Source organism: Magnolia sinica, chromosome 5, assembly GCF_029962835.1.
Source record: "Magnolia sinica isolate HGM2019 chromosome 5, MsV1, whole genome shotgun sequence".
NCBI classification, from domain to species: Eukaryota; Viridiplantae; Streptophyta; class Magnoliopsida; order Magnoliales; family Magnoliaceae; genus Magnolia; species Magnolia sinica.
Window position 1 is genome coordinate 18,589,066 of NC_080577.1, and position 12,158 is coordinate 18,601,223.

Sequence of the window (12,158 nt, forward strand, 5' to 3'; positions counted from 1 at the left end):
AAGAGTCGCATGGGCCTTATACGAATCTTAGAACCATAGATGTAAACAACTTTCAGCTTTGAAAAGTAAGTCGAATGATCTTAAACAACTGGCTCCAAATGCAAGCATAAAAATGAATAATTTACAACATCTCAGTTCACACCATCACACTCATCTCATGCAACAACAAACTTCCATCATTTGCCAGGGACGAAGTTGGTGGCATACGCCCATGCATTGTTGTTAACAGGATCAGCAAGGTGGTCTGCCAAGTTCTCCAGTGGGCCCTTACCAGTCACGATGGCCTGAACGAAAAACCCAAACATGGAGAACATGGCCAGCCGTCCATTCTTTATCTCCTTCACCTTAAGCTCAGCAAAGGCCTCCGGATCATCGGCCAGACCAAGTGGGTCGAAGCTGCCACCTGGGTAGAGTGGGTCGGTTATTTCCCCGAGCGGCCCACCAGCAATGCGGTAGCCCTCAACAGCACCCATCAAGATGACTTGGGTGGCCCAGATTGCAAGAATGCTCTGTGCATGAACCAGGCTGGGGTTGCCCAAGTAGTCCAGCCCGCCTTCGCTGAAGATCTGCGCACCGGCCTTGAACCACACAGCTTCGCCGAACTTGACTCCGTTGCGGGAGAGCAGCTCAGGGAAGACGCATCCGAGTGCGCCGAGCATGGCCCACCGGCAGTGGATGACCTCGAGCTCGCGGTTCTTGGCGAAGGTCTCAGGGTCGGCAGAGAGGCCGGCAGTGTCCCACCCGTAGTCGCCGGGGAATTCACCGGTCAGATAGGAAGGTGGCTCGCCGGAGAAAGGGCCCAGGTACTTGACTCGGTCTGGCCCATACCACGGGCTGCCGGAGGAGACAGGCTTGGGCTTGCCGGTCTTCCGCATGGTGATGCGGCCTTCTCCGAGGAGGTCAGAGGAGGACGGAGAGAGGTTGAGGGCCTTCCCAACCAATGTAGGAGATGAGAGTGCCATTGTGGCCATGGTCGTTGCTAATCTAAGCTGGGGTGAAGAGAGCGTAGGAAATGGTTTAACTGGGGTTGTGGTTTGTAAGAGGATGTTTGGTGGACCGTTTAAATAGGAGTTTGGGAGAGGAAAGATAGGGGGTGAGTATTTTATCCGTGGAGATTTCTGTCTGCTCATTGGTCACTTCCCGTTGCGAGTGCTTGACTGGGCCCTTCCATTGTCACTCTCTACACCAAAAAAGGACCGCGGATTGGTCTTGAGTAACTAAGTAAACATTGTGGGGCGCACGTGATGTATGTATCTTATCCACGCCGTCTATCCATTTTACCAGCTCATTTTAGATTATAATCCCAAACTTGAACCATATCCAAATCTCAAATGGACCACACGGTAGGAAACAGTGTGAATTGAACGCCTACCGTTGAAAAATTCTGTGGGTCACGGAAGTTGTGGATCAAGATGATATTTGTGTTTTCCCTTCATTCATTCATGTCTGTGTGACCTTATCAAACAGGTTGGATGACAAATAAACTTCACTATGTACCCTGGGAAGGTTTCAATGATGGATGTCAATATCCCTCTATTTTCTTTGGTGTGGTCCATTTGAACTTTGGATATGCTTCGATTTTACCAACATTTTCTTAAATCATATGAAAAAACGGATGGACGGCATGGATAATGACACATACAGCATGGTGGGCCCTCACAGCGTTACTCGCTACACAATCCGGCGTCCAGCAAAACATCCAAGGACAGATGCTTTGCCATATCATATCCATCTTCTCTTGATTTCATTGGCAGCCGCTTCTTCCCTTCAGCTGCTGCAACTATCCGCTGCAGTTTGGGCCTTCGTGTTGTTTAGGGAGCACACGTGGAGCAATTTGAGCCATTTGAGATGTGGGCCCACTGTTGATGATGTCACAGCTCCTAAAATTTTATTAATAGAGTTATCCTGGCCGTTCAATTTTCTCTATTTAATTTGGATTGTAGACCATTTTTGCTTGTGTGTTTGGTGACCATCCGATTTTTCAGGCTATTCATGCGCGGTATACAGATGAGCCCATGATTCAGACGGTCTGGATTGACTTGTATGCCTCGATGTGTGTATGAGCACAGTGGATGAGCTACTGTCTAAACATTGACAACTGATCCTAGTAGTCCATCTGCCCACCTTGAAATGGATGGTTGCAAATGAAAATGATCAATGGTCTACAACCAACTTTAAAAGTCCAATACTTTCCTCCAGATTAAACTAAGGGCATGTTTGGATGCATGGAATTTTTAAAAAAGGAAAATTAATATTTATTCAATGATAATTTTCATCAACAACGTTAACATATGAATCTCATTCTAGAATTCTTATTTAGATTGCAAGTGAAAATCTAACATTCTCCTCATAAAAGTCACTAATTAAATCTTCTGAAAAAAAAATAAAATTTGATAAAAAGTGTAATTATCACTGTGATATACACTTATACCTTTGTCATCCTTTGTCACATCAAAGAGAAACATTTATTTTTTTCCATTGTTTGGCATGGAATCCTTTATTTATACACACACACACACACACACACACACACACATATCCCTGAACACTCACCCACACACACACACACACATATCCCTGCACACTCACCCACACCCACACCCAAACATGGCTTGAATGTTCACAATTTGATTTACTTTGCATGGAAACACAACTTTAATTGACATACACACACACACACACCCATCCCTGCACACTCACCCACACCCACACCCAAACATGGCTTGAATGTTCACAATTTGATTTACTTTGCATGGAAACACAACTTTAATTGACATCTCAAATGGGACTTGGGCTGTCTTCTTTCCTCATATAGTAGGCACTCTATCTGCTCCATTCACCTCTTGGGTCGTATCCTAGATGGCCCTTAGCATTTAAGAAAAAAAGGTTGATGAAACTGTTTTAACTGTCCAACTAAATGGCCTCATCCAATTTGTTTTGTAACCTCGTCGATCATTTCTAACCATCCATTTATTATCCTCAAATGTTCTCCAAATTAGAGGGTTAGGATTATCAAAAACTTGATTTTCGTCCAAGGTCATCCATAATAGAGTATGCGGGATTTCCTACCAAAGCCTTTCGCAGGAAGTTCCTGCGCAAGGATGCCGGGTGTGCCCAATGTGATGTTTATGAGAAATCTAAATTGTCCATCCATTTTTTGAGCTTATTTTAGGACATGCGACCAAAAATGAGGAGGATACAAAACTCAAGTGGGCTATATGAGATGAAACAGTGGGGAAAGAAATGCCTACCGTTGAAACCTTCCTGTGCTCCACCTTGATGTTTATATTCCATCCACATCATTTATAAGGTCATTCTCACAAAGATGAAGTGAAAACACTAAGAACTTAGACTGATACAAAACTTTTGTGGCCATATAAATGTTTCAATTGTGGTTAATAAATTCCTACTGTTTCCTCTCGTGTGGCCCATTTAAGTGTTGGATACACCTTATTTTCGCATGTTCTAAAATGATCTTGAAAAATGGATAGAAGGAGTGACTTTCTCACAAACATCACAGTGGGCCCCACACTAGAGCTGTACACGAGTTGAGTCAAGCCGAGATGAGTATTGCCCAGCTCGTGCTTGGCTCGGACTGCTCGAGTCCCAGCTCTCTCTGCTCGGCTTGGCCTTTGAGCTCAAAACAACAGCTCATGCTCAACTCGTCCGAGTTCGAGCAGAGTTTTCGAGTTGAGTCCGAGTTAATCTATTGATTAAATTATCTAATCAAAGTGATTTTTAGAACAACTAGGAATCAAAGGTACTTACCGGGCGGGGCAAGGACGACTGGCAACGGACAGGGCAATGTGAGCGCGCGCGCGCGAGAGAGAGAGAGAGAGAGGGAGTGCCGGACGGAGACGGTCGCTGTGGCCACCAAAAAGGTCACCGGACAGGTGAGGGAAGAAGAGGGACAGCCGGACGGGGCGATCGAGTGGCTGGGACGGCCGATGGGAGAGAGGGGAACAAGCGTCGAAATGGCTGGAGATAAGGGAACGCCGAATGAGCGCTGGGATGGGCCAGATGGCCAATGGGATGGCTGAGAGAGGGTGAGGGTTTTTTTTTTTTTTTTTGAAGGGTTGGGGTTTTTTTTTTTTTTTTTACGGGCGCTGGGAGGGATGGGGGATGGGGTTAGGGCTTAGGATTTTTTATTTTGGAAATTAGAAGGGTATATATACCCTGGTCCCTATACCGAGTTGAGTTAATTTCAAGTGTTATTCGAGTCGAGCCGAGTTGAGCAAGGTCAAGCTCGTGCTCGGCTCAAACTCATTTCGAGCACCAAAAATCAGCTCGTGCTCAGCTCGAACTCATTTCGAGCCGAGTTGAGTCGAGCTTTTTCGAGTCAAGTTATCGAGCTAACTCTGCTCGTGTACAGCTCTACCCCACACGATCCTTTGTCAGGAACTCCTTGCCAAAAGCCTTTCACAGGAAAACCGCGTCCATCCATAATAGTATGGGAACTTAGGTGCGGCCACCGATGGACATGGATTTCCTGTGAAAGCCTTTTGCAGGATTGGGAACTTAAGTGGGGCTACTGTGATGTTTGTCAGGAATCCACTCCGTCCATCTGTTTTTTGAGCTCATTTTACAATATGATACCAAAAGTGAGCAGGATCCAAGACTTAAGTGGGCCGTATTAAAGGAAAAGTTGGTTAGGGAAATTTCTACCATTGAAATCTCCCTGGGTTCGACAATAATGTTTACATGCCATCCACGCTGTTAATAACGTCATTTCTACTGGAATGAACTGAAAACACAAATATTATCATAATTATGTAGCCCCACGAATATTTCAACTGTGGACATTCAATTATCACGTTTTCAGCCCACTTGAGCATTGGATACGGTATCCATGGTTCATTTTTAGCCTTATGTCCTAAAACGAACTCACAAAATGGACGGATGGGGAGGATTTCTCACAAACATCACAGTGGGCCCCACCTGGGTTCCAGGAACTTCCTGCGAAAGCCTTTCGCAGGAAATCCGCGTCCGAATATGCACCATGTGAATTCCATGATTTATGTGACACTCACTCCAATTGCTGAAAGGAATGCAGGAAGAAAGAGCTTCCCAAGATATGGGACGGGTGTAAACACTATCAACCTTGGGCAATCCTAGCCATCACTTTTTTTCACTTCTCCTGAATGTTCTACTAATTACTTATTTTTGACTTTTAAAGCCATCAATCTCGATATCTATTATCTTCGAATTTGTGTGATTTTTTGAACCATGATGGCTGCATGGTTGGGTCCACTGGGTGTATAGTTCCAATCCACTGCCCATCTCGCCACTTTCCTACTTGTGTTTCCCATATCGAACATTTGATACATTCACCCCACTTGAATAATAAGTAACTAATATGACTATTAATGGGAGGTTCTATTAGTTTTAATAAAGAAATAAAGTAAAAAATTAAAATATCACAAACAAGAAATTGATAAAGGAATTATTTGGAGAGCCCAGGCATGTTATAATTATTAAATTAAAGACAACTTCACCTTAACAAAGAATATTCTTAATGCAATGGGTATCAACAACTTCGCTCCTAAAATACAACAACTTTATTATTGGTGTACCCTGCACCAAGACAGGTAGATTGGACTGGACACGAGATTTAGAGTCTTCTCAACCATTTGTATTGCACTTCATTCAAGCGATTTATAAAATGGTAGGAGAAATGGTAGGAGGCTAAACCTTTTAAACGAGTTCTTTTTGCCTTATGATAATAGATGTGAGGATATGAACTTAAGAACTTTTTCTTTCAACATGATTCATTACCGAAGTTCAAAAAAAAAAAATTTACAATGGAAAAAAAAGAGATATAAGCCGAAAGCATTTTCTATTAATGATTTTTACAATAATAGTACTTACGATCGGCTTGGAGGCCAACGATTTCTTCGTTGCTCAATTAGGATTGAACTTAATAGTGGGGCAATCATGATGTATGGGATGGACATCTGTTCGTCGCTCAATCGAAACTAGGTATCGTGGTGAGACGACCGATGTAGAGCAGATCTTTGACAATCTGTTTGTTGTTTGATCAAAATTAGGCTTTGTGGCGAGACGGTCAGTGAGGTGATAGCCTGTTCGTGGTCTTGATCGGAATCAAGAACGTGGCGAGACGGTCGTGATTTGATTATCCATTTGTCATCTGATGTGGGCCGGACTTCATGGCGAGTTGGGTAGTAGAATCACCTAACACATAGCAGAAAAACCTTATAGCATTCCGTTTAAAACTAAGCAATCTTCCTTGCGATCTAACGTGATGTCGTGGATTAAGGGGGGAGAACTAAAATAAAGATTAAAAACTAAGAACTAAAATAAAGATTAAAAACTAAGGGCCTATGCTATGAGCAATGATAGAGCTAAAATAAAATGATAAATGTTCGTAGTGGACGGGAAAATAAAGACATGTTTGGTTGTAATGGCATGAGGCTTGAAGCTCTTCGTGGAGTGATGTTTATATAGACTTCTGGGAGGCAGTAGCCTTGCATAATCTTCAACATCATGAAGGATTCAGGTGATCGAATGTGAAAATCTCATTGATTCTTCTACATTAGAATAGCCAATCATGTACGACCATGTGTATAAGAGAGAGAGTACTCTTGCTTCTTTGGATCATACATTGGCCGGAGTTCTCTAACCCTAAACTCTCACATTGGAAGGTTGTTCGAGTCCTTGTGTCACTTGGCTATGCAATCCCTAAGGGCGTGTTTGGTGCATGGTATAAGATGGGCTTAGGTAGGACAGAATTGTATCTAGTCCTGTGCCAATTTCACTCCATGTTTGGGAAGAACGGAAAAGCTTGGAATTAGATCAGGTGGAATTGCATTGGGTTCCATGCCAATTTTACTCAATATTAGCAAGTTGTGTAGGTCCCACCATGATGTGTGGGCTATATCCACACCGTCCACCCATTTTTCGAGATCATTTTAGAGCATGGGCCAAAAAATCAGGCAGATCTAAAGCTCAAGTGGATCCCACCATAGAAAGCAACGGGGATTGAATACTTACCGTTGAAAACTTCTTTAGGGCCACATAAGTTTTGGATCTGCCTCATTTTTAAGCCCATGACATAAAATGAGGTTACAAAACAAATGAACGGTTTAGATATAACACGTGTGTTATTCTCAATAGTTTCAAATGATGGTGGGTATATCCATTCAATGTACCACCGTTTTACAATCAAAGCACGGAGTTAAGCTTATCCGGTGGTAACAAGGGACAATCCTGCCATGACTAATAGTTATATTTTTTGTATCCTATCCCACCTAATCCTTACCAGTGCCATCCACCAAACCCGCGCTATGGAGTTGCGTTTGACCTGCATGGCCCTAGCATTTAATGAGGGAGAGAGAAGTAGACTTATTTTCATGAGACTTGCTTTTTGCACGTAGTAATTGTAAAAGGAATTTAACATTTAGGGCGTGTAGGGCCGGACCAATTCCATGAGATTAGGTGGGATGGAATGGATTTTAAGGTAATGATGGTGGTGTCAGTGTTTGTCCCTTGATCCCATGGGTTTGGTATAGCCCATGGGATATACAGCAGCCTGTTTGAACAGTCTTAAATGGATGGGTTTGCATCTACACTGCTTCTTATGATGTGCCCCACTCATTATTTTATATTTGCCTTAAAGCAGATTTATTGCTAAATGTAGGCCCGTGAAAATGATGGACGGACTGGATTTCTCATTGATATCTTAGTGAGCCCCACATAGAGGTGAAAAATCACATCCTGAGATTGGCAGAACCCATGTTAGTTAAAGGGCAGTGTTTACGAGGCAAGGTACATCCCGCCATCCCAAACGGGGGATGGGATAAGATCTAGCAGGATAACCCTCCTAATCCCAGGATAGCCCACATCCAGCGCCAGGCCAAACACGCCTTAATGTTTTCCTATGGAAAAGCTGCCACGCGTTAGATTGTTTAATTTGGGCATTCTACATCATGTGTAAACAATGCTCTTAGCCTATAAATAAATTTTCACTTATCATTTAACACATAATACCAACGGGTGATAACATATCATTGGTGTAGGTGTGCCAAAAACAAGTATAAATATAAGTAACACCCCTTTAACATAAAGTTTACAAGAAATAGACTCGGACTGCTTGGGCAATCCTAACCTCTTATTCGTGGATACTTGTTTTACTTAAATAAGATTATTGGATTTTATTCATTTGCAACCGTCCAATAAACGTCCACCAATTCTAGATAATCAATATTCAGGGATAGTCATTGGGTTCATAATACATCCAGACTGAATAATAATTTGGACAGTTCAATTTAAAACTACTCATTTACCACATGCACAATTTCTAAGTGACTGCATACAATGCATCACACACAAGCAGAGTATCAAAGTTTTTTCTCCGACGGTCCTCTTGTTTAAATTGGATGTCTGTACTCCAACTCACTTGCGCATCCAAACGTGGCCAATGTGGTTGCATCAAGGTTTTAAGACACAGTGACTTGGACCGAGTCACTGAGTGGTTTTAAGACTCCAACTCATTGCATAGACCGATGTGGCTGATGTGGTTGCATCAAGGTTTCAAGACTCGGTGACTTAAACCGAGTAACCGAGCGGTTTTAAGACTCGGAAGAGTCGTCTGGGACTTATCCAAGTCTTAGAACCATATATTGTAAACAACTTTCAGCTTTGAAAAGTAAGTCCAATTATCTAAATAAATGGCTCCAAATGCAAGCATAAGTAATGCATAATTTACAACATCTCAGTTCAAACTCTCACACTCATCTAAACCAACCACAAACTTCCCTCATTTGCCAGGGACGAAGTTGGTGGCATAAGCCCATGCATTGTTGTTAACAGGATCAGCAAGGTGGTCTGCCAAGTTCTCCAGTGGGCCCTTACCAGTCACGATGGCCTGAACGAAAAACCCAAACATGGAGAACATGGCCAGCCGTCCATTCTTTATCTCCTTCACCTTAAGCTCAGCAAAGGCCTCCGGATCATCAGCCAGACCAAGTGGGTCGAAGCTGCCACCTGGGTAGAGCGGGTCGGTTATTTCCCCGAGCGGCCCACCAGCAATGCGGTAGCCCTCAACAGCACCCATCAAGATAACTTGGGTGGCCCAGATTGCAAGAATGCTCTGTGCATGGACCAGGCTGGGATTGCCTAAGTAGTCCAGCCCACCCTCACTGAAGATCTGCGCGCCGGCCTTGAACCACACAGCTTCGCCGAACTTGACTCCGTTGCGGGAGAGCAGCTCGGGGAAGACGCATCCAAGCGCGCCGAGCATGGCCCACCGGCAGTGGATGACCTCGAGCTCGCGGTTCTTGGCGAAGGTCTCGGGGTCGGCGGAAAGCCCGGCGGTGTCCCACCCGTAGTCACCGGGGAATTCACCGGTCAGATAGGAAGGGGCCTCCCCGGAGAAAGGGCCCAGGTACTTGACTCGGTCTGGGCCATACCACGGGCTGCCGGAGGAGACGGGCTTGGGCTTGCTGGTCTTCCGCATGGTGACGCGGCCTTCTCCGAGGAGGTCAGAGGAGGAGGGAGATAGGTTGAGGGCCTTCCCAGCCAATGTAGGAGAGGAGAGTGACATTGTAGCCATGGTTGCTGCTAATCTAAGCTGGGGTAAAGAGAGTGTGGGAAGTGAGCTTTAGCTGAGCCTGTGGCCTGTAAGAAGGATGTTTGGTGGACCGTTTAAATAGGAGCTTGGAAAGGAGAGATAGGGGGTGAGTATTTTATCCGAGGAGATATCTTTCTGCTCATTGGTCGATTGCCATTGCGAGATCTTGACTGGGTCCCCTTCCATTGGCGATCTCTACACCAAACAGGATCGCGGATTGCATCTTGAGCAACTCAGTACACTGTAGCGTACTGAGTAAACACTGTGGGATGGGAGCCCACGTGATTTATATGTCCTATCCACGCCATCTATCCGTTTTATAAGCTCATTTTAGTTCGTGGGGAAAAAACCGAAGCATATCCGAAGCTCAAATGGACCACACTACAGGAAATATTGGGAATTAAACATCTACCGTTGAAATCTCCTATCTAGTCACAGAAGTTTTGGATCAAGATGATATTTGTGTTTTCCCATCATTCATGTCTGTGTGACCTTATGAACAGTTTGGATGACAAATAAACATCACCGTGGATACTAATAAGGTTTCAACGGTGGTAAACGTCATTATCCCTACTATTTTCTTTGGTGTGGTTCACTTGAACTGTAGATACTCTTCAAATTTGGGATCATTTCCTCAAATCAGCTGGAAAAGAGGATGGGCGGCGTGGATAATGACACATACATCAAGGTGGGCCCCGCAGAGTTACTCACTCCACAATCCTACTCCCATAAAACATCGAAGGACAGATGCTTCGTCATATCCGTTTCTTTTGATTTCATTGGCAGCCCCTTCTTCCCTCTATCTGCTGCAACTATCCTCACCAATGTGGTCCATCGTTTTATTTAGGTGGCACACGTGGAGCAATTTGAACCATTTGGGATGTGGGCCCACTGTTGATGATGTCACGGCTCCTAAAATTTTATTAATCGAGTTATCTTGACCGTTCAATTTTGCCTATTTTATTTGGATTGTACACCACTGTTCTTTTTGTGTTTGATGATGACCATTTTTCAGGCTACTCGTGCACAGTACACAGTGGATACCATGATTCAGACGGTCTGGATTGACTTGCATGCCGCATGTATTGAGGATGTGTACGAGCTCAGTGGTTGGGCTACTGTCGAAACATTGACAAACGATCCTGGTGGTCCATCTACCCATCTTGAAATGGATGGCTGCAAATGAAAATGATCAATGGTCCACAACCAACTTTAATATTCCAATAATTTCCTCCAGATTTAGCTGTGAATGTTTGCAATAAGATTTACTTTGCATCCAAGCGCGGCCTTAATTTACATCTTCCACAATCTTCTTTCCACATATATTCGGCACTCTAATCTGCTCCATCCATCTCTTAGGTCATATCCTCGATGGCCCACGGCCTTAAAAAACATATTGATCAGACTGTTTTAACTGCCCAACCAAAGGACCTCAAACCCATTCGTTTCATTCCCTTGTTTTGCATTTTTAACCATCCATCTCTAATCCCCAAAGGTCCTCCAAATTAGACGGCAGGCTCATCAAAAACTTGATTCTCAGTGTTGTAGCCTATTTGTAGCGGTTCCTGAAATGGCCAATCAGGAATGGACACGTGGCATTGCAGGAAAGCTATGGTATTTGGATGATCTTTGAGGACTCGGAGTGCTGTCGAGAATTCAAGATACCATGAGCAGAATGTGAACGAGACATCCCGAAGCAAAAAACAGTCGAGTTGCCAAGAGACTCAGAGAGCCACTGAGAAGCCAGAAACGAAACTCGACAAGGGAAGGGAATAATTAAACAAGAAGAGACGGAAGGGCACGAAAGACTAAACGTAAACAAAAGGATAAGAAAGACTAAACATAACAACTACTCAAATGCTATAATCAATAAAATAAAGAAATAAGAATTTGAAAGACTTACATCGCAACGATTCACCTACCATAACATTTGAGGTAAAGAGTGATGGATACAAAGCATCTACGTAGCAAATGAGTCTATAAATAGAAAAGGAAATTAATGAAAACCCAACACAATTAAATCTAACAAACAAATCAAATCTATTAATTTATCTTAACTTAGTTTATCTTAAAAGTAGTGATAATTCAATAACGATAATCTTTTAGTCGTAATCCAAGTTTATGATCATACACTGAACTTGATATTTATTCAATACAAGCAGTTCTTTCAAAAGACACATTCTTGTATTGACTGTAAGCTTCTTTTTTTTTTCCTTTTATTTGATTGCACTAATATCCTGAAAAGTCATTTCTTATGAAAGGCAATGTGTAATCCATCTTCAGAGGAAGAACCTCACCTTTCGATTACCGCCTGATCATTACAGTTATTCTGCTAGTGGCTGAGTAAGTGACTGATCTCCTCATATTCGATTATATACTCTTAAAAATTGGCATATCTGCCTATTTTGACACTTGAGATCAAAGTTAATCGGTTTGAATCAAGCCACTATATCAATTTTGGCACGCCCGCACACACCACACGTGATAGAAAACAAACCGAGTGCCAACATTCAGTACAAGGTTATCCATAACTTGTTCAGTCCTTATATTCGGTGTCCAATTTGGACCT

At 43.3% G+C, this 12,158-nt stretch overlaps 1 pseudogene; it reads right to left on the reverse strand.

The window, feature by feature from the left end:
* Positions 1-80: 80 nt before the first annotated feature.
* On the reverse strand, positions 81-9,641 carry LOC131245638 (chlorophyll a-b binding protein of LHCII type 1-like; annotated as a pseudogene).
* Between the last annotated feature and the right edge of the window lie 2,517 nt (positions 9,642-12,158).